Source organism: Talpa occidentalis, unplaced genomic scaffold (assembly GCF_014898055.3).
Source record: "Talpa occidentalis isolate TD23 unplaced genomic scaffold, MPIMG_talOcc4v2.1 talOcc4.11, whole genome shotgun sequence".
NCBI classification, from domain to species: domain Eukaryota; kingdom Metazoa; phylum Chordata; class Mammalia; order Eulipotyphla; family Talpidae; genus Talpa; species Talpa occidentalis.
The window spans coordinates 30,181,171-30,208,575 of NW_023601104.1; the positions used below are offsets into that span (position 1 = coordinate 30,181,171).

Here is a 27,405-nt window from a genome sequence, read left to right on the forward strand (position 1 = left end):
ATTATTCCTAACAGACACCCTTTTATCCTCAGTTTACAAAAATCTAAACACAGCTAAACAAGTGGCAGAAATAAGCTCTTGATAGACAGTAGATATGTCTACACATAACACTGTGTTACGCCTGAAGCTTATTAAGCAATGTTAGTATTGACCTGACTTAAACTGAGTTTGGGTTCTACAACCAAGCAGTGTATAATCTCTGCCAAATCTCGTTTTTGAAATTTTATTTTACTTTTCATTCTGCCATGTGAAAATTGATGCTCCCGTGCTTTCACCATCCAAACTTATGATCTTGGTCTTTCCTTCTTGCCTTTGTGAAGGGCCAAAAGAGAGACGTTGGCCGCTTTGACAACCTTAAATCAGCCTCCAGGAATGTCACCAGCAGCATGACTTTTGCGGCCAAATCCAGCAACCAGAACTTCATCCTTGTCCTCAACAGAGTTCAAAACCACCATCACTGGCTACAAAGGACGGGCTTTTTTTCCCCAATTCTTGATCAGCTGGACTCTGACACCTTTCCGGGGGGCAGAATCCGGCTGTTTGGCTTCCACTTCCACTTTTCCCAGGACAATTCCCTTTGCATGGGAAGCGCCTCCAAAAGCATTGGCTGTGCGGCCAGTGCCTAAGTGGGCTTTCTCGCACTGTTCATCCTGCCGCTGCTCATCTCCTCCGTGGCTTCTGAGCTCCCTGGCAGTGGGGAAGACGGCGACAACCTGGCAAATCTCTATCACCATGTCCTCTTCTTCCACAGCAGTGTGTTGGAGAGATCAGATCCACAGTCCAATCAGTATCTTAGACGAGAAAACATTTGAAAGCATGGTAAAGTATTGAATCAACTTAAATAATCATTTTGACACTTGCTTTATTTTCAATATTGCTTGCTATTTAAGTATTTGAAATGGTAGCAAAGTGAAATACTAGCCAAGTAACTTTACCTTTGACAGAAAGAAAAATAAGTGGTACTAATTGTCTTGAGAAAGTAGACAAAATATACTATTTACTTTATAATTAAAACATACATGATCCAGAATAAGTATCTGTGAGTTGTTTTTTCTTTTTAATCTCATTGGGAAAAAAGAACTGGAATAATATTGAAAAAATGAGAACAAAGAAACAATCTGACCACCACCTGGTATTAAAGTGGTAGAAGTTGGGCCTCCCCGGTGGCGCAGCGGTTGAGCGCTGGGTTGCGAAGCTGCCCCGCAGCCTCTGTGGCGCTGGTTCGATCCCCGGCTGCTCCCGGCCACCGGAGGAGGGTCCCACATGGCGCGCAGACCTCTCCTGCCGCCCGCTGCTCCCCTCAGCAGTGTACTTCGGTCCTTCTGCCTGCTCTGCTCCCCGCTCTGGCTCTGGTGAATTCTCTCACCCTCCCGTGCTTCTGACTGTACCCAGTGCATGTATAAATAAATAAATAAATCTTTAAAAAAAAAAAAAAAGAATAATGATCTCTTAAAAAATCAGTGCTAAAAAAAAGAATGCTTTGTAATAAAGGATTGACTGAACACCTTGCATAATAAGTACAACAGAGCTAATAATAACTGAGCTCACAATTGAGGTCTCCATGTGAAATACCTAATGACTATAACAGCTAATGCAACTTGAGCTCAGAACTGAGTTCTACATGAGCAGCATCGTCAAAACTGTAAGAGATTGACGTTAATTGAGATCACCGAGTTCTCTATGAGCACCGTGAGTAATAACTACGACAGAGCTGAAGCTAATTGACATGCCACAGAGTTCTCCATGAAGCTGGCCCTGGGCCCGGATGGGGTTTCCCTGGGCAAACAGGAGGCCCCCACACGGGCCCTAGTGGCGGGAATCCCTCAGTCTGGCGCCCTCTCCTGGTCCTTCTGGGTTCGGCATTCTTCGCGGTCAGCCCCTCCTTCAGACTGCTGGGGGCTGCTTGGCTGTTCTCAGTGGCCCCACCTGTGAGCACCTCTAGCCTGGTGACTTCCCTCTGACCTGCTGCTTGCGCTGTCTTGAGTCATGGAATGCATCACCATGGATCATTCTCACATCGCTGAGGTGGGATCTTAGTGTGGTTAATCTGCATTCTCTTATAATAAGTGACTTTGAACATTTTTTTTTTTTCATGTCTACATGGCATCTGAATGACCTCTTTGAGAAGTGTCTACTGAGGTCCTCTGTCCATATTTTATATGGGTCATTTGTTCCTTTGCTCTTGGACCCTGTAAGTGCTTTGAAAATTTTGGAGACTAACCCTTGGTCAGATATATAGTATGCAAATCCTTTTTCCCATTCTGTAGGTTGCCTTTTTGTGTTTCTGATGGCTTCTTTTGTGGTATGAAGCCTTTTAAGTTCAGATAGTCCTCTTGTTTACTTTTGCTTTTGTTTCCCTTGCTGCTGGGTTGTATTCCCAAATATACCTTCATAGTAAGTGTCCTGTAGTAGGTCCCTATATTGTATTTATTTTTAAAGAATGTTGATTTATTTTTCATATCCTTTATTTTTTTTACACATATAGGAACTGGGGTGTAGGCCAGAGGTGTGGGGAGAGGATTCACCAGAGACAGAGTGGGGAGAAGAACAGGCAGATCTATTAAAATACACTGCTAAGGGGGAGAGTGGGGGAGATAGGAGAGGTCTGCTGTACTCTACATGGGTTAGCTCCCTGGCTGGGGATTGAACTCAGGCCACAGCGATGACAGTGCTGAGACTTAACTCCTAGACCACCTGTAAGGCCGAGATCCCTGTATTTTCATTCAAGTACTTTGTGTTTATTTTCCTGTATCTAAATATTTAATCCATTTTGAGTTATTTTCATATATGTTGTTATTCATTTATTCATTTTTGACATTATTTTATTTAAATATTTTATTTAGGGCCTCCAGTGGCGCAGCGGTTGAGCGCTGGGTTGCGAAGCTGCCGCGACCTCTGCGGCGCCGTTCGATTCCCGGCTGCTCCCCGGCCACCTGAGGAGGGTCCCACATGGTGCGCAGACCTCTCCTGCCGCCCGCTGCTCCCCTCAGCAGTGTTCTTTGGTCCTTCTGCCTGCTCTGCTCCCGCTCTGGCTCTGGTGAATTCTCTCACCCTCCCGCGCTTCTGACTGTACCCAGTGCATGTATAAACCAAAAAACAAAAACAAACAAACAAATAAATAAATAAATAAGACATGCCTCTAGAAAATTAAAAAAAAAAAAAAATAAATATTTATTTAAAATATTATTTTATTTAAATTAATTCTGCTTGCAAATGGGACAGATTTTTTTGTTATTTTTTTAAGATTTAATTATTTATGCATACAAGAGTTGAGGTACAGGCCAGAGATGCAGGGCATGAGAGGATTCACCAGAGACAGAATGGGGAACAGAACAGGCAGACTGACTGAAATACACTGCTGAGGGGAGCAGCAGGCTAGACAGGAGAGGTCTGCTGTGCCATGTGGGTAGCTCCCTGGCCAGCAGGGATCGAACTACTGCAGAGGCTGCAGATAGCTTCACAGTGCTGTGCTTAACCCCTTGTGCCACCAGAGAGGCCCGGGACAGAGATTTTTAAAATTGATATCATTAGTAGTTTAATGTAATTTGTCAATATCAATTTAATTTAATCAGTTAATAATTTAATTATTTTACAACTTAGTATAAGATTTCCTTCCCACTTTGGTGTTTTTACTTTGTGTGACATTTTTAATTTGTTTTTATTTCTCACATAATTCGCCAATAGTTAACGTTCTTCTTTTCATTTTTCGAAATACTTTATCTTTTGTAATAGAGATCTTTTGAAAAAAAGTATTTTTTAGGATTCCCACAGCCAATAAATAATCTTGTTATTACAGTAATAGCAAATGTTCCAAATATCTTAATATTATCCTTTTAATATTAAAGAGAATCAAGAAAAAGTACAATGTTAGTATATACAAATGTAAAATAAACAATTTCACATTTTATGTTTTATTCCCTTCTGCATTTTCACATAACTTTTAAAAATAGCATAAATACACACCTACACACTAACCTCTAAATGCGTTCAATACAAGAAGTTTTCACATAAATATAAACATAAAAATAATTTAGGGAGTAAGTATAAACCAAAACATCAAAACCTTATTAAAGGTTTTGGTCAGCTCAATGAGAATTTTTAAAGGAAAAGGTAACTTATAAATAGGTCCAAACTTTTAAAAATGACCGAAAATAACCTAGCTCATTTTATGAAATTATCACAAACTGCTACCAAAACACAAAAACAAACCTTTTACTTAGTTCCCTTTTCAAGTTGTAAAACTTGAAACAAAATGTTCACAAACATGTGTATTGATGTTTAAAGTCTTTGAGTCTTCACAACAGAATAGAGTTAATTTAGAAATATAGTAGTATTAATGCTAATAAATCCACTGACAGAAAATGATACCAGAGCTGTTGAAAAGCATTTGCTCATCTCAATAGGTACAGGGTAGGCCTTAGCCAAGGGGGAGGTTCCAGGTTCTCTGCCCCACCCAAAGGAGAGTGGAGCTAAAGAGAAGAGAAGAAGCTGCAGAAGGGACTGAGGAAGGAAGGAAGCAGGATGGAAAACCAGAAGGAGACCTGGAGGAGGCGCGTGGAGCCTAGAGTCACGTGAAGAAACTGTGCTTGCCTTTTGGTCGTGGACTGGGTGACACAGATGTAGGTGAGACCCGTGGGGAGGTGACAATGGCAGCTTTTATCTTGATTTTGATTTTGCTCTTTTCCTCCCAGACTTGTCTGGTGGTTTCTGATCCTTTTCTGTGGGTCCCCACTGGAAGGTGCTTTAGACTTGTGGCAGGCTTTGGGGCCTTGCACTGGGCCAATCCTGTTTGGGTGGACTTTTACCCACGAGGGGACGGCTAACTTTGGGTGCTTGATTTAGAAACAATATTCTTTGCCTTTCCTGTATTGTTTACTAATTGTATTAAAGTTTCTTCCCATTAAAGTCTCATGTGTTTTGTGTTGATGTGGCAGATGGCAGAACCTATTTAGAGCAGGCAGGTTTGTGGGGTCTGGGGTGTCCCTCTCCCGCCCTGTAACAGATCTAGAAGACTTGGAGGCGGCACATGAAGCAGAGAGACAGGTGAAGAAGCTGTGCTTGCTTTTTGGCCCTGGATTTTTCCCGGCATTTTTGGGGACATGGAAGGAGACACTTGAAGCAGAAGTGGGCATGAGACTGATGGGTAGGTTGACAATGACAGCTTTTGTCTTGATTTTGATTTTGCATTTTTCCTTCCAGACTTGCCCGGCCCATTCTGTCCCTTTCCTATTGGTCCCCACCAGAAGCTGCCTTAGATTTGTGGCAACCTTTTGAATCTCAGTGCCTCTGCTTTGGGCCTACCCTGTTTGACTGGGCATTTAGCCACAAAGGGATGGGTAACTTTGGGCATTTCATGGGAAACTATTTTATCAATTCTTGCCCTTCTCTCCTCTCTATTGCACACTAATTGTATGAAAGTTATTTTACATTGAAGGCCTTATACATTAGAGTATGTTTTGCCTTAATGCAGTGGATGGCAGAACCCATTTAGAATGGATAGTTTTGCGAATTCTGGGGTGCTCCTCCTTCTTCCCTGCAACGGCGTGAACTTTTTTTTTATGCTTCAATTATATATAGTCACTTTTCAAATGGTCTGTCCTCTTTATAAAAATTTAATCTCAGATCTATGTATTTTACTCTTTATCATGATCTCTTCCCAGTCCACTTCCTCTGGGGCTCTGGGGTCAACAGTCTCTCAGTCCCATACAATTTCTCAATGAATTCTTTCATTCACGTCCACCACTAGTGGACTGTCATACTTTCCCTCGAGGCCCACACTCCCTTCTTTATTCGGTTAAAATAAGCTGAACAAATGAAATTCAACTTTATCAAGTAACCAGCACTGAGGAAAACAAAAAGGATTAATACATTGGCTGTTGAGTTTAGTGACTGAGGCAGATACATTCACAAGTGACTTTAGCATAAGTTGATAAAAGCTATGTATTTCTCTATCTAAAGTGCAGGATTGTGATAGGTAGTTAAAACAAATATATCCTTTTTTTGCTCCTAATAACATTATTTCACTTCTCTACTCTTTCCAAAACCCCTGTCCATCCCCATCATACATACAAAAGCATTATCTTATTATCTGTAATATGGACCTCAATTTTACAGATGTAAAAACAGGGGAAGGGGCAGTGAATGTGTCTTATAATAAACATCTGATATTTGAGATTTCATCTTGGGCAATGTTTTCTATATTATATATTCCTTATCTACTTGTTCATCACAGTTCATCATGTGTCCCTGTCCACCAAAGGTTCTAGCTCTCTTTAATTCCTAACCTCAAGGCTGGTAACGTAGTCATTTAAATCTGCAATATAATTCTCAGGAATCACAATTTGAACTCAAACAAAAAAAAAAAAAATAGAGCAGTAGAAACTTTTGAAAAATTAAGGGAAACGATACATTGGCTTGATATATCATCCCTGTTTGTGGAACAGAATTTTATGGATATAGAAATAATAAAAAGAATAATAATATAAAACACAAGATAATTTTAGGACATATTTACCATTGTTAATAATGTTTTATTGGAAATTGATTGGATCAACAAGTATTTGTTGAGTACCTATAGGTCCCAGGTATTGTTTTGGTGATGGGAATGTGTCAGTGAACAAACTAGGCAAAAAGGGCCTTCCTGGCGGCGCAACAGGCTAAGTCTTAGCACTATGAATCTATCCGCAGCCACCGCAGCACGAGTTCAATACCCTGCCAGGCAGCTACCCACATGACACAGCAGACCTCTCCTGACTCACCCGCTGCTCCCCTCAGCAGTGATTTCAGTCTGCCTGTTCTGCTCCCCACTCTGTCTCTGGTGAATCCTCTCACCCCCACACCCCTAGCCTACCCTCAAGCTCTTGTATGTGTAAATAAAATAAATCTTAAAAAAAAACCAAACTAGATGAAAATTCTGATATTTATCAAACTGCTTATTGTTAGGATGGATATCTGGTCCAAGTAGATATGATAATGTTTTTAAAGGGCTCAGATTTTGGTGCTAAAGGTTTATTGTGTATCTAGGGTAAATGGTATCAATTTTTCATAAATAAATATTGAAGAGTAACTTAGAGTAGAAAACTAAGCTGAATAGAGATTGAAAGGAAAACAAAGTATTACAAAACCAGACAAGACTGAAGAACAAGAACATTTTCAAGTCGTTTTTATTTTTTTTAAATTATGTATTTTTTTTAAAGATTTATTTGTTTTTATTTATTTATACAAGCACTGGGTACAGTCCGAAGCGCGGGAGGGTGAGAGAATTCACCAGAGCCAGAGCGGGGAGCAGAGCAGGCAGAAGAACCGAAGTACACTGCTGAGGGGAGCAGCGGGTGGCAGGAGAGATCTGCGCGCCATGTGGGACCCTCCTCCTGTGGCCGGGGAGCAGCGGGGGATCGAACTGGCGCCGCAGAGGCTGCAGGCAGCTTCGCAACCCAGCGCTCAACCGCTGCGCCACCAGGGAGGCCCGTCGTTTTTATGAGTGGAAATGTACATGAGTGAAATGTACATGAGTGAAAATATAGGGGACCCACTGCAGGACCTCTACACAAAGAGCATTCGGAAATATAAACCAGCAGCAAGGGAAACAGAAGCAAAAGTAAACAAAGGGGATAGCTGAACTTAAAAGCCTGCATACCACAGAAGAAGTCATCAGAGGGGCCTCTCTGGTGGTGCAAGGGGTTAAGTCTCAGCACTATGAAGCAATCTGCAGCCACAAGTTTGATCCCTGGCTAGGGAGCTAACCCACACGGCACAGCAGACCTCTCCTGTCTTGCCTGCTGCTCTCCCCTTAGCAGTGTATTCCAGTGGGCTGTGTGTTCTGCTCCCCACTCTGTCTCTGGTGAATCCTCCCACCCCCTGCACCTCTAGTCTGCATAAATAAATAAATATTGAAAAAAAATAAGTCATCAGAAACAAAAAGGCAACCTACAGAATGGGGAAAAAGGATTTGCATACCATACATCTGACAAAGGGTTAGTCTCCAAAATTTACAAAGCATTTACATGATCCTAGAGCAAATAAACAAATGACCCATATCAAATATGGACAAAGGACCTCAATAGACATTTCTCAAAGAGGACATTCAGATGGCATGTAAACGAGGAAATATGTTCAACGTCACTTATTATAAGAGAAAAGCATATTAACCACACTGAGATCCCACCTAGCGATGAGAGAATGATCCGTGATGACGCATTCCATGACTCATGACAGAGCAAGCAGCAGGCCAGAGCAAAAATTTTTACGCAGCTGGAGGTGCTCACAGGTGGGGCCCCTGAAAGCGGCCAAGCAGCCCCAACAGTCTGAAGGTGGGGCTTGACCACGATACATGCTGAAGCCAGAAAGACCAGCAGAGGGCGCCCGAGCGAGTGAATCCCGTCACTGGGCCCCTTGCTGGGGCTTTCCATTGGACCAGGCTAGGCCTCAAGCCGGCCCAGGGCAGGGTTCATGTAAAACCCTGTTGCATCTCAATTAGCTTCATATCTGTTACAGTTATTGCTCATGGTGCTATGTAGAACTCAATGATCTCAATTAAGGTCAGCTCTGTTATAGTTAACACCAATGGTGCTATGAGAACTCAATTGTGAGCCCAAGTACCACCAGCTATATTATAGTTACTACCAATTTTGCTATATAGAACTCAATTGTGATCTCAATTAGCATTGCACTGTTACAGTTACTACTATTTGTGCTGTGTAGAACTCAATTGTGAGGTCATGTACGATCACTATGTTATAGTTATTACCAATGGTGTTCTTGGAATTCAATTGTGAGCAAACTAACATCAGTTCTGTTAAGTTTTTACTAACTGTGCTATATAGAAATCATTGTGAGCTTAAGTACCATCAACTCTGTTATAGTTACTACCAAAGGTGCTAATGTAGAACTCGTGATCTCAATTAACGTGAACTCTGTTATACTTACTACTTATTGTGCTATTAGAACTCATTGTGAGATGCAATACCATCAGCTCTGTTATAGTTATTAACAATAATGCTATAAAGAACTCAACTGTGAGTTCCAGTACAGTCAGGTCTGTTACAGTTTTTACTATGGAGCTCCGTAGAATTCAATTATAAGCACAAGTACTGCTAGCCTGAAATAGTTGTTACTATTTGTGTTACTATTTGTTACCACTGGTGCTCAGTAGAACTCAGTTGTGAGCTCTTTATCATCAATTCTGTTATAGTTATTACCAATTGTATAGTGAGCTATTACAATTTTTAAAATTGTGCTATGTAGCTGATTGTTAGCTTAAGTACCATGATTTCTGTTATAGTTATTACTAAAGGTACTATGTAGAACTCAATTGTGAGTTCAAATATTGCTCTGTTATAGCTATTACCAATTGTGTTATTAGCACTAATTATGAGTTTAAGTACATCAGCTCTGTTACAGTTATTACCAATGGTGCTATGTAGAACTCAATTGTGAGCACAAATAGTGTCAGACTATTATAGTTATTACCAATGATGCTCATGTAGAACTCAGTTGTGAGCTCCTTTTAATGTAAATTCTGTTATTGTTATTACCACTTGAGCTATGTAGAAATCAATTGTGATGTCAAGTACATCACTCTGTTATAGTTATTACCAATGGTGCTCATTGAATTCAATGGCGAGCTAACTAACATCAACTCTGTTTTACTAATTGTGCTATCTAGAACTCATTGTGAGTTCAAGTACTATCAGCTCTGTTATAATTATTGCCAATGATGCAAGGTTTGAGTTCAATTTTGAACTAATTTTGAGTTCAATTATAGAACCAATTTTGAGTTCAAGTATAGTCAGCCTTGTTATAGTTATTACCAATGGTGCTATGTAGAACTCAATTGTAAGTTCAAGTACCATCAGCTCCGTTATAGTTATTACCAATGGTGCTCTTGTAGAACTCAACCACAAGCTCTTTAACAGAAACTTTGTTCTAGTTATTATCATTTGTGCTATGTAGAACTCAATTGTGAGCTCAAGTACATCAGCCTGTTATAGTTATTATCAATTGTGCTCTTGGAATTTATTTGTGAGCTAACTAACATCAACTCTGTCATAAGTTTTTAAAATTGTGCTATGTAGCTGATATTAGCTTAAGTACCATCATTTCTGTTATAGTTATTACCTAAGGTGCTATGTAGAACTCAACTGTGAGTTCAAGTACTATTGCTCTGTTATAGCTATTATCAATTGTGTTATTAGAGCTAACTGTGAGCTTAAGTACCATCAGCTCTGTTATAGTGGTGCTATGTAAATCTCAATTGTGCTAATGGTGCTATGTAAATCTCAATTGTGAGCTCAAGTACTATCAGCTCTGTATAGTTATTAAAATTTGTGCCATATAGAACTCAATTGTGAGTTTAAGTACCATCTGCTCTGTTATAGTTATTCTCAGTGGTGCTCATGTAGAACTCAATTGTGAACTCAATTAATGTCAACTCTCATAGTTATTACCAACTGTGCTATGTAAAACTCCATTTTGAGTTGAGGCCATTTTGAGCTCTTTTATAGTTATTACCAATAGTCTCATGGATTTCAATTGAGAGCTAACTAACTTCAACTCTAGTTATTACCAATAGTGCTATGTAGAACACAATTGTGAGTTCAAGTACAGTCAGCTCCGTTACAGTTTTTACTAATGATGCTATGTACTGATCAGTTGTGAGCTCAAGTATGTCAGCTCTGTAATAGTTATTACCGATTGTGCTATGTAGAACTCAATTGTGAGCTCAAGTAGTGTCAGACTATTATAATTATTACCAATGGTGCTCAAGTATAACAAATTGTGAGCTCTTTAAAGTCAACCCTGTTATAGCTATTACCATATGAGCTATTTAGAACTCAATAGTGATGTCAAGTATATCACTCTGGTATAGTTATTACCAGTGGTGCTCATGGAATTCAATTGTGAGCCAACTAAGGTCAACTCTGTTATACTTTTACTAATCGTGCTATGTAGAACTCATTGTTATATCAGCTCTGTTATAATTATTACCAATGATGCAAGGTTGAACTCAATTGTGAGTTCAAGCACCATCTGCTTTGTTATAGTTATTCCCAGTGGTGCTCATGTAGAACTCAATTGTGAACTCAATTACTGTCAACTCTCATAGTTATTACCAACTGTGCTATGTAGAACTCCATTTTTAGCTGAGGCCATTTTGAGCTCTTTCGTAGTTATTACCAATAGTCTCATGGATTTCAATTGAGAGCTAACTAACTTCAACTCTGTTATAGATGTCACTAATCATGCTATGTAGAGCCCATTGTAAGCTTAAATATCATCAGCTCTGTTACCAAACATACAATGTAGAACTCAATTTTGAGTTCAAGTACAGTGAGCTCTGGTATAGTTATTACAGATAGTGCCAATGGAATTAATTCTGAGCTAACTAACATGAAAACAATTTTAGTTTAATAATTGTGCTAGAGTTGTTACCAAAGGTGCAATGTAGAACTCATTGTTAGTACCATCAGCTATGTTACAGTTATTACCCTTGGAATTTGTAGAACTCAATTTTAGTTCAAGCACAGTCAGCTCTGTTATAGTTATTACCAATGGTGCTCATGTAGAACTGAATTCTGAGGTGAATACCATCACTCTGTTACAGTTATTACCTATTTTGCTATGTAGAATTCATTGTGAGCTGAAGTACCATCAGCTCTGTTAAAGCAATTACCAATTGTGCTATTAGTACTAATTGTGAGCTTAAGTACCATCAGCTCAGTTACATTTATTACCAATAGGGCTATGTAGAACTCATTGTGAATTCAAGTACCCTCAGCTCTATTACAGTTATTACCAATAGTGCTAGGTAAAACTCAATCGTGAGCTCAAGTACCATAGGCTCTGTTATAGTTGTTACCAATTGTGCTATGTAGAACTCGATTGTGAGTCAAGTACTGTCATCTCTGTTAAAGTTATTATCAATGGTGTTATGTAGAACTCAATTGTGTTCTCGATTAAAGTCAACTCTGTTGTAATTATTACCTATTGTGCTATGTAGAATTCGTTGTGAGCTGAAATATCATCAGCTCTGTTATAGTCATTACCAATAGTGCTATGTAGAACTCAACCAGGGGTCCAAGTACAGTCATCTCTGTTATAATTTTTACTAATGATGCTATGTAAAACTCAATTGTGAGTTCAAGTAGTGAGCTCTGTTACAGTTATTACCAATGATGCTATAGAACTCAATTGTGAGTTTAATAGAATGAACTCTGTTACAATTTTCTAAAGGTGCTATGTAAAACTCAATTGTGAATTCAAGTATCGTCAGCTCTGTAAAAGTAATTACCAATTTTGCTATGTAGAACTCAATTGTGATCTCTTAAATGTCTACTCTGTTATAGTGATTACCACTTGTGCTTTGTAGAACTCAATTGTGAGTTTAATACAGTGAGCTCTGTTACTGTTATTACCAATTGTGCTATGTAAACTCAATTGTGTTCTGAAGTAGTGTCTCCTCTGTCACAGTTTTTACCATGGTGCTCATTTAGAACTCAATTGTGAGCTCAAATACAGTCAGCTCTCTTATAATTATTACCAGTGGTACTCATGGAATTCAATAGTTAGCTAACAAACATCAGCTCTGTTATTGTTTTTACTAATCATGCTATGTAGAACTCATTGTGAGCTTTAGTACCATCAGTTCTGTTATAGTTTTACCAAAAGTGCAATGTAGAACTCAATTTTGAGTTCAAGTACAGTCAGCTCTATTAAAATTGACAAATTGTGCTAAGTAGAACACAATTGTGAGCTCAAGTATCATCAGCTCCGTTGTAGTTGTTACCAATAGTGCTATCTAATACCCAATTAATTGTTAAAGCAATTACCAATTGTGCTATTAGTACTAATTGTGAGCTTAAGTACCATCAGCTCAGTTACATTTATTACCAATAGGGCTATGGAATTAATTCTGAGCTCAATTAACTTGAGCTCAATTAATGTGAGCTCAAGTACATTCAGCTCTCTTCTAGTTATTACCAATGGTGCTATGTAGAACTCTATTCTGACGTAAAGTATTTTCAGCTCTGTTATAGTTATTACCAATGCTGGTCACGTAGAACTTGGTGATCTCAATTAGCATCAACTCTGTTATAGTAATTACATATTGTGATATTAGAACTCATTGTGAGCTGAAGTACCATCATGTTTGTAATAGTTATTACCAATTGTGCTATGTGAACTCAATTGTGAACTCAATTAACATCCACTCTCTTGTGGTTATTACGAATGGTGCTATGTAGGACTCAACTGTGAGTTCAAGTAGTCAGCTCTGTTATACTTATTACAACTGGAGCTATGTAGAACTCAATTGTGATCTCAATTAACATCAACTGTTATAGTTAATACCTATTGTGCTATGTAGAATTCATTGTGAGCTCTACTACTGTCAGTTCTGTTATGCTTATTACCAATGGTGCTATGTAGAACTCAATTGTGATCTCAATTAACATCAGCTTTATTGTATTTATGACCAATTGTGCTATGTAGAACTCAATTATGAGCTCAAGTACCACCACTCTGTTGTAGTTATTACCAATAGTGCTCTCTAATACTCAATGGTGAGCTCAAGTACATTCGTCTCTGTTACAGTCATTACCAATGGTGGCCATGTAGAACTTAGTGATCTCAAATAACATCAACTCTCTTATAGTTATTACCTATTGTGCTATGTAGACCTCATTGTGTGCTGAAGTACCATCAGCTCTGTTACGGTTATTACCAAAGATGCAATGTAGAACTCAATTGTGAGTTTACTACAGTGACCTCTACTATGCCTACTACCAATGGTGCTCATGTGGACTAGGTGCCGCCATTTATGGTCAGCTCTGTTACAGTTTTACCTTTTGTGCTATGTAGAACTCAATTGTGAGCTCTTTAACAAAAGCTCTGTGACAGTTATTACCAATTGCTCTATGTAGAACTCTATTATGAGCTCAAAGTAGTGTCAGTTCTGTGATAGTTATTACCTGATGCTCATGTAGAATTCAATTGTGAGCTCTTTAATTTAACTCTGTTATAATTATACCATTTGAGCTATGTAGAACTCGATTGTGATGTTAAGTACCATCACTGTGTTGTAGTTATTACCAGTGGTGCTCATGGAATTCAATTGTGAGCTAACTAACGTCAACTATTATAGTTTTTACTAATTGTGCTATGCAGATTCATTGTTAGCTTAAGTACCATCAGCTCTGTTATAGTTTTTGCCCTTAGTGTTTTGTAGAACTCAATTTTGAGTTCAAGTACAGTCAGCTCTGTTATAGTTATTACCAGTGGTGCTCATTGTACATCTCAATTCTGAGAGGAATACTGTCACTCTGTTACAGTTATTATCTATTGTGCTATGCAGAAATCATTGTCAGATGAAGTGCCATCAGCTCTGTCATAGTTATTACCAATAGTGCCATGTAGAACTCAATTGTGAGCTCAAGTACTGTCAGCTCTGTTGTATTAGTACCAATGGAGCTATGGAGAGCTCAATTGTGAGCTCAATTAATGTCAACTCTGTTATGATTTTTACCAACGGTGCTCATGTAGAACTTGATGATCTCAATTAACTTCAACTCTGCTATAATATTACCAATTGTGCTTTGTAGAAATCATTGTGAACTTATGTATAGTTATTACCAATAGCACAATGTAGAACTCAATTGTGATTTCAAGTACAGTGAACTCTGTTATTGTTATTACCAATGGTGCTCATGAGAACTCAATTTTGAACTCCATTAATGTGAACTCTGTATAGTTATTACCAATTCTGTTATGCAGAACTCATTGTGAGCTCAAGTATCATCAGCTCTGTTGCAGCTATTACAAATGGTGCTCATAGAGAACACAATTAACTTCAACTCTGTTATAGTTACTACTAATTGTGCTATATAGAACTCAACTGTGAGCTCAAGAATTGTCAGTTCTGTTATGCTATTACCAATGTGACTTTGTAGAACTCAACTGCAAGCTGAAGTACCATCAGCCTGTTCAATTATTACCAGTAGTGCTCATGAGAACTCAATAGTGATCTCAATTATGCCAGCTCTGTTACAGTTATGACTAATGGTGCTATGTAGAACTCAATTGTGAGCTCAAGTACCATCAGCTCTGTTGTAGTTATTACCAATAGTGCTATCTATAGTTGGGAACTAACTACAGTCCTCCACTCTACCAGCTGAGCTATCGAAGGGACAATAGTGCTATCTAATTGTGAGCTCAGTACATTCATCTCTGTTACAGTCATTACCAATTGCGCTATGTAGAACTCTATTATGAGCTCAAAGTAGTGTCATAATAACTGTGATAGTTATTACCTGATGCTCATGTAGAACTCAATTGTGAGCACTTTAACTCTGTTATAATTATTACCATTTGCACTATGTAGAACTCGATTGTGATGTCAAGTACCATCACTGTGTTGTAGTTATTACCAGTGGTGCTCATGGAATTCAATTGTGAGCTAACTAACGTCAACTGTTATAGTTTTTACTAATTGTGCTATGCAGATTCATTGTTAGCTTAAGTACCATCAGCTCTGTTATAGTTATTGCCCTTAGTGTTTTGTAGAACTCAATTTTGAGTTCAAGTACAGTCAGCTCTGTTATAGTTATTACCAGTGGTGCTCATGTACATCTCAATTCTGAGAGGAATACTGTCACTCTGTTACAGTTATCATCTATTGTGCTATGCAGAAATCATTGTCAGATGAAGTGCCATCAGCTCTGTCATAGTTATTACCAATAGTGCCATGTAGAACTCAATTGTGAGCTCAAGTACTGTCAGCTCTCTTGTATTACTACCAATGGAGCTATGGAGAACTCAATTGTGAGCTCAATTAATGTCAACTCTGTTATGATTATTACCAATGGTGCTCATGTAGAACTTGATGCTCTCAATTAACTTCAACTCTGCTATAATTATTACCAATTGTGCTTTGTAGAAATCATTGTGAGCTTATGTATAGTTATTACCAATAGCACAATGTAGAACTCAATTGTGATTTCAAGTACAGTGAACTCTGTTATAATTATTACCAATGGTGCTCATGAGAACTCAATTTTGAACTCCATTAATGTGAACTCTGTATAGTTATTACCAATTCTGTTATGCAGAACTCATTGTGAGCTCAAGTATTATCAGCTCTGTTGCAGTTATTACAAATGGTGCTCATGTAGAACTTGGTGATCTCAATTAACTTCAACTCTGTTATAGTTATTACTAATTGTGCTATGCAGAACTCAATTGTGAGCTCAAGAATTGTCAGTTCTGTTATGCTATTACCAATGTGACTTTGTAGAACTCAACTGCAAGCTGAAGTACCGTCAGCTTTGTTAAATTATTACCAGTAGTGCTCATGAGAACTCAATTGTGATCTCAATTATGCCAGCTCTGTTACAGTTATGACCAATGGTGCTATGTAGAACTCAATTGTGAGCTCAAGTACCATCAGCTCTGTTGTAGTAATTACCAATAGTGCTATCTAATTGTGAGCTCAAGCACACTCATCTCTGTTACAGTCATTACCAATTGCGCTATGTAGAACTCTATTATGAGCTCAAAATAGTGTCAGTTCTGTGATAGTTATTACCTGATGCTCATGTAGAACTCAATTGTGAGCACTTTAACTCTGTTATAATTATTACCATTTGCACTATGTAGAACTCGATTGTGATGTCAAGTACCATCACTGTGTTGTAGTTATTACCAGTGGTGCTCATGGAATTCAATTGTGAGCTAACTAACGTCAACTTTTATAGTTTTTACTAATTGTGCTATGCAGATTCATTGTTAGCTTAAGTACCATCAGCTCTGTTATAGTTATTGCCCTTAGTGTTTTGTAGAACTCAATTTTGAGTTCAAGTACAGTCAGCTCTGTTATAGTTATTACCAGTGGTGCTCATGTACATCTCAATTCTGAGAGGAATACTGTCACTCTGTTACAGTTATCACCTATTGTGCTATGCAGAAATCATTGTCAGATGAAGTGCCATCAGCTCTGTCATAGTTATTACCAATAGTGCCATGTAGAACTCAATTGTGAGCTCAAGTACTGTCAGCTCTGTTGTATTAGTACCAATGGAGCTATGGAGAGCTCAATTGTGAGCTCAATTAATGTCAACTCTGTTATGATTATTACCAATGGTGCTCATGTAGAACTTGATGATCTCAATTAACTTCAACTCTGCTATAATTATTACCAATTGTGCTTTGTAGAAATCATTGTGAACTTATGTATAGTTATTACCAATAGCACAATGTAGAACTCAATTGTGATTTCAAGTACAGTGAACTCTGTTATTGTTATTACCAATGGTGCTCATGAGAACTCAATTTTGAACTCCATTAATGTGAACTCTGTATAGTTATTACCAATTCTGTTATGCAGAACTCATTGTGAGCTCAAGTATCATCAGCTCTGTTGCAGCTATTACAAATGGTGCTCATAGAGAACACAATTAACTTCAACTCTGTTATAGTTACTACTAATTGTGCTATATAGAACTCAACTGTGAGCTCAAGAATTGTCAGTTCTGTTATGCTATTACCAATGTGACTTTGTAGAACTCAACTGCAAGCTGAAGTACCATCAGCCTGTTCAATTATTACCAGTAGTGCTCATGAGAACTCAATAGTGATCTCAATTGTGCCAGCTCTGTTACAGTTATGACTAATGGTGCTATGTAGAACTCAATTGTGAGCTCAAGTACCATCAGCTCTGTTGTAGTTATTACCAATAGTGCTATCTATAGTTGGGAACTAACTACAGTCCTCCACTCTACCAGCTGAGCTATCGAAGGGACAATAGTGCTATCTAATTGTGAGCTCAGTACATTCATCTCTGTTACAGTCATTACCAATTGCGCTATGTAGAACTCTATTATGAGCTCAAAGTAGTGTCATAATAACTGTGATAGTTATTACCTGATGCTCATGTAGAACTCAATTGTGAGCACTTTAACTCTGTTATAATTATTACCATTTGCACTATGTAGAACTCGATTGTGATGTCAAGTACCATCACTGTGTTGTAGTTATTACCAGTGGTGCTCATGGAATTCAATTGTGAGCTAACTAACGTCAACTGTTATAGTTTTTACTAATTGTGCTATGCAGATTCATTGTTAGCTTAAGTACCATCAGCTCTGTTATAGTTATTGCCCTTAGTGTTTTGTAGAACTCAATTTTGAGTTCAAGTACAGTCAGCTCTGTTATAGTTATTACCAGTGGTGCTCATGTACATCTCAATTCTGAGAGGAATACTGTCACTCTGTTACAGTTATTATCTATTGTGCTATGCAGAAATCATTGTCAGATGAAGTGCCATCAGCTCTGTCATAGTTATTACCAATAGTGCCATGTAGAACTCAATTGTGAGCTCAAGTACTGTCAGCTCTCTTGTATTACTACCAATGGAGCTATGGAGAACTCAATTGTGAGCTCAATTAATGTCAACTCTGTTATGATTATTACCAATGGTGCTCATGTAGAACTTGATGCTCTCAATTAACTTCAACTCTGCTATAATTATTACCAATTGTGCTTTGTAGAAATCATTGTGAGCTTATGTATAGTTATTACCAATAGCACAATGTAGAACTCAATTGTGATTTCAAGTACAGTGAACTCTGTTATAATTATTACCAATGGTGCTCATGAGAACTCAATTTTGAACTCCATTAATGTGAACTCTGTATAGTTATTACCAATTCTGTTATGCAGAACTCATTGTGAGCTCAAGTATTATCAGCTCTGTTGCAGTTATTACAAATGGTGCTCATGTAGAACTTGGTGATCTCAATTAACTTCAACTCTGTTATAGTTATTACTAATTGTGCTATGCAGAACTCAATTGTGAGCTCAAGAATTGTCAGTTCTGTTATGCTATTACCAATGTGACTTTGTAGAACTCAACTGCAAGCTGAAGTACCGTCAGCTTTGTTAAATTATTACCAGTAGTGCTCATGAGAACTCAATTGTGATCTCAATTATGCCAGCTCTGTTACAGTTATGACCAATGGTGCTATGTAGAACTCAATTGTGAGCTCAAGTACCATCAGCTCTGTTGTAGTAATTACCAATAGTGCTATCTAATTGTGAGCTCAGTACATTCATCTCTGTTACAGTCATTACCAATTGCGCTATGTAGAACTCTATTATGAGCTCAAAATAGTGTCAGTTCTGTGATAGTTATTACCTGATGCTCATGTAGAACTCAATTGTGAGCACTTTAACTCTGTTATAATTATTACCATTTGCACTATGTAGAACTCGATTGTGATGTCAAGTACCATCACTGTGTTGTAGTTATTACCAGTGGTGCTCATGGAATTCAATTGTGAGCTAACTAATGTCAACTGTTATAGTTTTTACTAATTGTGCTATGCAGATTCATTGTTAGCTTAAGTACCATCAGCTCTGTTATAGTTATTGCCCTTAGTGTTTTGTAGAACTCAATTTTGAGTTCAAGTACAGTCAGCTCTGTTATAGTTATTACCAGTGGTGCTCATGTACATCTCAATTCTGAGAGGAATACTGTCACTCTGTTACAGTTATCACCTATTGTGCTATGCAGAAATCATTGTCAGATGAAGTGCCATCAGCTCTGTCATAGTTATTACCAATAGTGCTATGTAGAACTCAATTGTGAGCTCAAGTACTGTCAGCTCTCTTGTATTAGTACCAATGGAGCATGGAGAACTCAATTGTGAGCTCAATTAATGTCAACTCTGTTATGATTACTACCAATGGTGCTCATGTAGAACTTGATGCTCTCAATTAACTTCAACTCTGCTATAATTATTACCAATTGTGCTTTGTAGAAATCATTGTGAGCTTATGTATAGTTATTACCAATAGCACAATGTAGAACTCAATTGTGATTTCAAGTACAGTGAACTCTGTTATTGTTATTACCAATGGTGCTCATGAGAACTCAATTTTGAACTCCATTAATGTGAACTCTGTATAGTTATTACCAATTCTGTTATGCAGAACTCATTGTGAGCTCAAGTATCATCAGCTCTGTTGCAGCTATTACAAATGGTGCTCATATAGAACACAATTAACTTCAACTCTGTTATAGTTACTACTAATTGTGCTATATAGAACTCAACTGTGAGCTCAAGAATTGTCAGTTCTGTTATGCTATTACCAATGTGACTTTGTAGAACTCAACTGCAAGCTGAAGTACCATCAGCCTGTTCAATTATTACCAGTAGTGCTCATGAGAACTCAATTGTGATCTCAATTATGCCAGCTCTGTTACAGTTATGACCAATGGTGCTATGTAGAACTCAATTGTGAGCTCAAGTACCATCAGCTCTGTTGTAGTAATTACCAATAGTGCTATCTAATTGTGAGCTCAGTACATTCATCTCTGTTACAGTCATTACCAATTGCGCTATGTAGAACTCTATTATGAGCTCAAAGTAGTGTCAGTTCTGTGATAGTTATTACCTGATGCTCATGTAGAACTCAATTGTGAGCACTTTAACTCTGTTATAATTATTACCATTTGCACTATGTAGAACTCGATTGTGATGTCAAGTACCATCACTGTGTTGTAGTTATTACCAGTGGTGCTCATGGAATTCAATTGTGAGCTAACTAATGTCAACTGTTATAGTTTTTACTAATTGTGCTATGCAGATTCATTGTTAGCTTAAGTACCATCAGCTCTGTTATAGTTATTGCCCTTAGTGTTTTGTAGAACTCAATTTTGAGTTCAAGTACAGTCAGCTCTGTTATAGTTATTACCAGTGGTGCTCATGTACATCTCAATTCTGAGAGGAATACTGTCACTCTGTTACAGTTATCACCTATTGTGCTATGCAGAAATCATTGTCAGATGAAGTGCCATCAGCTCTGTCATAGTTATTACCAATAGTGCCATGTAGAACTCAATTGTGAGCTCAAGTACTGTCAGCTCTCTTGTATTAGTACCAATGGAGCATGGAGAACTCAATTGTGAGCTCAATTAATGTCAACTCTGTTATGATTACTACCAATGGTGCTCATGTAGAACTTGATGCTCTCAATTAACTTCAACTCTGCTATAATTATTACCAATTGTGCTTTGTAGAAATCATTGTGAGCTTATGTATAGTTATTACCAATAGCACAATGTAGAACTCAATTGTGATTTCAAGTACAGTGAACTCTGTTATAATTATTACCAATGGTGCTCATGAGAACTCAATTTTGAACTCCATTAATGTGAACTCTGTATAGTTATTACCAGTTCTGTTATGCAGAACTCATTGTGAGCTCAAGTATCATCAGCTCTGTTGCAGTTATTACAAATGGTCCTCATGTAGAACTTGGTGATCTCAATTAACTTCAACTGTGTTATAGTTACTACTAATTGTGCTATGTACAACTCAATTGTGAGCTCAAGAACTGTCAGTTCTGTAATAGTTATTAGCAATGTGACTTTGTAGAACTCAACTGCAAGCTGAAGTACCACCAGCTTTGTTAAATTATTACCAGTGGTGCTCATGAGAACTCAATTGTGATCTCAATTATGCCAGCTCTGTTACAGTTATGACCAATGGTGCTATGTAGAACTCAATTGTGAGCTCAAGTACCATCAGCTCTGTTGTAGTTATTACCAATAGTGCTATCTAATTGTGAGCTCAAGTACATTCATCTCTGTTACAGTCATTACCAATGGTGCTATGTAGAACTCTATTTTGCTGTGAAGTATCTTCAGCCCTGTTAATGTTACTACCAATGGTGGTCATGCAGAACTTGTTCATCTCTATTAACATCAACTCAATTATAGTTATTACCTATTGTATTATGTGCAACTCAATGTGGAACTCATTACATTAACCTTATGGTTATAATGAGCTTGCTACATTAGCTATTATAGTTATATATTTCACATGTAGACTTTAATTTGAACTCAATATTAGCTACGTTCTACTTATGCAAGGTGTTCAGTCAGTCCCTTATTACAGAGCATTTTGGGGATATTAGGACTTATTCTATTATTGTTAAACAGCTTTTGTGAATCGTCCTCCTTTTCAGTAATCTCTCTGGGTTGCTTCTTTACCGTGGAGGAGATTAATGATTCTGCTTTTTCCCTTTCTAGAAGAGCCTTAGATTTTAAAATTTTCATGTGTATGATCTCATAGTGCATTAGAAGCATTAACCTTTTTTTTAATAATGACTAAATACCGGCTTATTATTGGCTTTTGTGTGTTTATTTTTCACAGTTTGGAAGCTGGGCAGTACTAAACCTTTATTTGATTTTAAAAATTGTATCTTTTAAAGTAATTAGGTAAAAAAATCTACCCAGAAGAAATTTAGGTGACTGAGGTGGGTCAAAATCTACCTTTTTTCCCTCCTGACTGAAGTAAAAGCACCAAGGTTACACAGTGAATAATGCTTTATATTGCATTTTTATTGCTTATTAAATTCATATATAAATTATGATTTGATTCTCTGAGATCCTATTTAAAATTCTCACCACCTATTCAACTTTTATTACTTTAATACCAGGTGGTGTTCAGATTATTTCTTTGTTCTCTTTTTTTTTTCAATATTATTCCAGTTCTTTTTGCCCAATGAGATAAAAAAGAACAATGACTTACAGATATTTATTTTTTTGTTTATTTTAAAAATTTATTTATTTATTTATTTTTTGTTTTAAAGATTTATTTTTATTTATTTATACAAGCACTGGGTAGAGTCAGAAGCACAGGAGGGTGAGAGAATTCACCAGAGCCAGAGCGGGGAGCAGAGCAGGCAGAAGGACCGAAGTACACTGCTGAGGGGAGCAGTGGGCTGCGCGCCATGTGGGACCCTCCTCTGGTGGCCGGGGAGCAGCCGGGGATTGAACCGGCGCTACAGAGGCCACGGGCAGCTTCGCAACCCAGTGCTCAACCGCTGCGCCACCGGGGAGGCCCCAGATATTTATTTTTTTAAAGATTTATTTATTTATGCATACAAGAGCTGTGGTACAGGCCAGAGGTGTGGGGGTGAGCGGATTCACCAGAGACAGAGTGGGGAACAGGACAGGCAGACTGACTGAAGAAGTACACTGCTGAGGGGAGCAGCAGGCAAGTCAGGAGAGGTCTGCTGTGCCATGTGGGTTGCTACCTGGCCCGCTGGGGATCTAACTTGTGCTACAGAGGCTGCGGACAGCTTCATAGGTTGTGTCTTAACCCCTTGTGCCACCAGGGAGGCCGAACTCACAGATACTTATTCTGGATCATGTATGTTTTAATTATAAAGTAGATAGTATATTTTGTCTACTTTCTCAAGACAATTAAGTACCACTTATTTTTCTTTCTGTCGAAGGTAAAGTTACTTGGCTAGTATTTCACTTTGCTACCATTTCAAATACTTAAATAGCAAGCAATATTGAAAATAAAGCAAGTGTCAAAATGATTATTTAAGTTGATTCAATACTTTACCATGCTTTCAAATGTTTTCTCGTCTAAGATACTGATTGGACTGTGGATCTGATCTCTCCAACACACTGCTGTGGAAGAAGAGGACATGGTGATAGAGATTTGCCAGGTTGTCGCCGTCTTCCCACTGCCAGGGAGCTCAGAAGCCACGGAGGAGATGAGCAGCGGCAGGATGAACAGTGCGAGAAAGCCCACTTAGGCACTGGCCGCACAGCCAATGCTTTTGGAGGCGCTTCCCATGCAAAGGGAATTGTCCTGGGAAAAGTGGAAGTGGAAGCCAAACAGCCGGATTCTGCCCCCCGGAAAGGTGTCAGAGTCCAGCTGATCAAGAATTGGGGAAAAAAAGCCCGTCCTTTGTAGCCAGTGATGGTGGTTTGAACTCTGTTGAGGACAAGGATGAAGTTCTGGTTGCTGGATTTGGCCGCAAAAGTCATGCTGCTGGTGACATTCCTGGAGGCTGATTTAAGGTTGTCAAAGCGGCCAACGTCTCTCTTTTGGCCCTTCACAAAGGCAAGAAGGAAAGACCAAGATCATAAGTTTGGATGGTGAAAGCACGGGAGCATCAATTTTCACATGGCAGAATGAAAAGTAAAATAAAATTTCAAAAACGAGATTTGGCAGAGATTATACACTGCTTGGTTGTAGAACCCAAACTCAGTTTAAGTCAGGTCAATACTAACATTGCTTAATAAGCTTCAGGCGTAACACAGTGTTATGTGTATTGTGTTGAAGCCAGACATATCTAATATATATCAAGTGCTTATTTCTGTGATTTATTTAGCTGTGTTTAGATTTTTGTAAGCTGAGGATAAAGGGGTGTCTGTTAGGAAGAAATGAGATCATACAGACATGTAAGTATTCCATGCTTAATATATTGTAGCCTTCAATAAATGTTAACTATTATTAGTAATAATATAAAAATAATGTGAATCAACTGCGTTGCTTTTTCATTAGAGTCCTTTGAGCAACTTTTTTTTTTTTTGTGGGACCCTCGCCGGTGGCCGGGGATCGAGCCGGCGCTGCTTAGGCTGCGGGCAGCCTCGCAGCCTCGCAGGCCAGCACTCAGCGCCTGCGCCACCGGGGGAGGCCCCGTTTGAACAACTTTTAAAATTGACCATGTTTCCCCAAATCCATGATATTTTAAAATAGAATAATACCTTCACATGCTCCTCTCAAATAATGTTATTAAGATTCCTTCCTTGTGAATAAAAGCTGACCTTCTGACCTGAGAAAATTGAACTGGCTATATAGAAAAGAAAGCCATCATGGTGATGATAAACAAATGATATCATCTGAATAATTCAGAGTAATTGAATCAGTGTCTTTTCTCATACTTTTGTAGGTTTAAAATGCATACATGAAAATATAGATATAATAGTGTGCAATTTTATTTCACAATTTCTTAAGCAAAGCCACTGTTGCTGTGAGCAATTTACTCCAGAAAAGAACGAAGGGAGGAACAAGCTCGCCCCCTCGTGGACGTGAGGTGTGTGAGGACTGCAGAATAACAATGCCGATGGGAGTTAAGAGTGGAGAGTATCACGCAAAGCACAGAGAAAGGCGTGAAAGAGGACATGGAGAGAGGGAAATGGAGCACAGAATAATGAAGGACAGGGTCACCCGTGAGTGAAAAGTAGAGAAGTGATTGAGGCAGAAGTGCAGAAAAATGACGGAGGGCGCCGCCTGGTGGCAAGCAGGAGTAATACAGCAAAAGCGCTGAGAAATGAAAGAGCTGAGGGTGGCCCAAGGCGAGTGCTGACTTAGATGGCCAAGGGGGAGGGAGCGCGCCTCCTGGTGGTGAGAAGAAGTAACGTGACAACAGCAGAGAAGAAATAAATTCATGCTACTCTTCTGCAGAGAATCTTGAATTTAAAGTTTGTTTTTTTTTTAAGATTTATTTATTTATGCATACAAGAGCTGGGGTGCAGGCCAGAGATGCAGGTGTGTGTGTGAGAGGATTCACCAGAGACAGCGGGGAACAGAACAGGCAGACTGACTGAAATACACTTCTAAGGGGAGCAGCGGGCGAAACAGGAGGTCTGCCTCCCCATGTGGGTTGCTCCCTGGCTGGCCGGGGATCGAACTGGTGCTGCAGTCCGGGGATTGCTTCATAGTGCGGTGCTTAATCCCTTGCACCACAAGGGAGGCCCTAATTTTGTTTTTTAATTTATTATAATTATTTCTTTTTCTTGGCCCCTTATTTGGTTTCCCTACATTCCTCCTATAAGTGAAACCATCGGATATTTTTCCTTTTCCTTCTGGCTTATTTCACTGAGCATAATCCCTTCTAACTCCATCCACACTGCTACAAATGGCATGAGTTTACCTGTTTTGATTGCTGAGTAATATTCCATGGTGTATATGTACCACATCTTCTTGATCCAGTCATCTATTTTTGGGCATTTAGGTTGTTTCCATATCTTGCCTATTGTAAATTGTGCTGCAATAAACATAGGGGTGCAGAGATCCTTTTGAATCAATGTTTTTGTGTCCTTTGGGTAGATCCCTAGGAGTGGAATTGCTGGACCATCTGAAAGTTCCATTTCAGTAGTTTGCGGAACCTCCACACAGCTCTCCATTGGGTTGGACCAGTTTGCACTCCCACCAGCAGTGCCGGAGAGTTCCTTTTCAGATAAAAATTTTTATGTATAAAAATGTTCACCAGCACTTTCTTTCCAATAACAAGTTATTGGAAATAATCTAAATGAAAACCCCAGGGAACGGTGAAAATTACAGGCACAACAAAGCATCCTCCAAAGCCCCAGTTTCCACACCCAGCCCGCCCTGCCCGGGCCCTCCCGCTGGGCGCCCCGCGGCCAGCCGCCCGCAGGGAGATGCTCTCACCTGCCCCGACGCGGCTCACCTCGTCCTCTCCGCTAAGGAGGCCCCGGGTGAACGCGCAGATGGCGCCTCCCCGCTGGGTCCGGGGGGCAGGACCCCTCCCAGCCCCGGGGAGCACTGGCGGGTGCGGGAGGAGCGCAGTGCGCACGCCGGGCGGGGCTCGCGGTCTGGGCAGGTGAGGGCAGGTGCGGCCAGGTGCGGCCAGGTGCGGCCAGGTGCGGGCGGGGCGGCGCCGCTACGGGCTCTCGGTGACCACGCCCCCCTCCTGCGCAGCCGGGCTGTTTGGAAATACAAACGAAATGGAAGCAAATATCCCATGTCGTCTCCAAAAATACTGTTAACCTGAACATCCGGGAAGCCACTAAATCGCAAAACGTGTCTATTTGGACTGAAAACCTCGCTCTCCGCCCCTCCCGCGCCTTCCTCTGCGCGGGGCCCGGCCTCTGCGCCTCCCCGGCTCCCAGGTCGTCTACGCCGTTGCCGCAGTACCTGCCGTCACCACCAGGCGGCGCCCCCGTTTCTCTGCACTCTGGTCCTCGGGCCCTTTGGTCCCTGAACCTATATCACACCTCCGCTTTCCATTCACCTGGGCCTGCTAATCGCTCCTTTAATTATAAATATATGTAGTAATTTAACCATTCCCTGGGGTTTTCATTTAGATTGTTTCCAAATTATTTGTTAAAAATTCTGCACTGGCAAAAGGCAGCTCTCCTGTCTGCCTACTATGCAAGTGCCTCTTTTTCTTTCCTTTCTTCCTAATAAACTTGTCTTTTTAAAATGTTAAAAAAAACAACAAATACTATGAAGAAAGTGCTGGTGAGTTTTTTCACACATATTTTTATATGCACTTCAAAGTATTTCCTTAGTTAATACCATCTTAAAGAAAGATTAAATTCAATTCTTCCTAAATGTAAGAATTATTATATTCTTCCCAAATGTAAATTCTTCCTAAACTGAGATCACTGCTCTCCATAGAGAAAATTGTCAATATTGACTGTTGTCTAAAACTGTTGAAGTTCTTATGAATCCTAAAACTCTACTTGGCTCTAAACAACAGCTAGAGTTTCACTGTTATAATTATTTTTCTTTAAAAAAAGGAGAAATGAATGGGGCCTCCCTGGTGGCACAAGGGGTTAAGATGCAACCTATGAAG

At 39.2% G+C, this 27,405-nt stretch overlaps 2 pseudogenes; one reads left to right on the top strand and one right to left on the bottom strand.

Moving 5' to 3' along the window:
• Positions 1 to 216: 216 nt before the first annotated feature.
• LOC119239574 (40S ribosomal protein S23-like) lies at positions 217 to 734 on the bottom strand (annotated as a pseudogene).
• A 1,009-nt stretch (positions 735 to 1,743) lies between these two features.
• On the top strand, positions 1,744 to 24,015 carry LOC119239575 (40S ribosomal protein S23-like; annotated as a pseudogene).
• Positions 24,016 to 27,405: the final 3,390 nt, after the last annotated feature.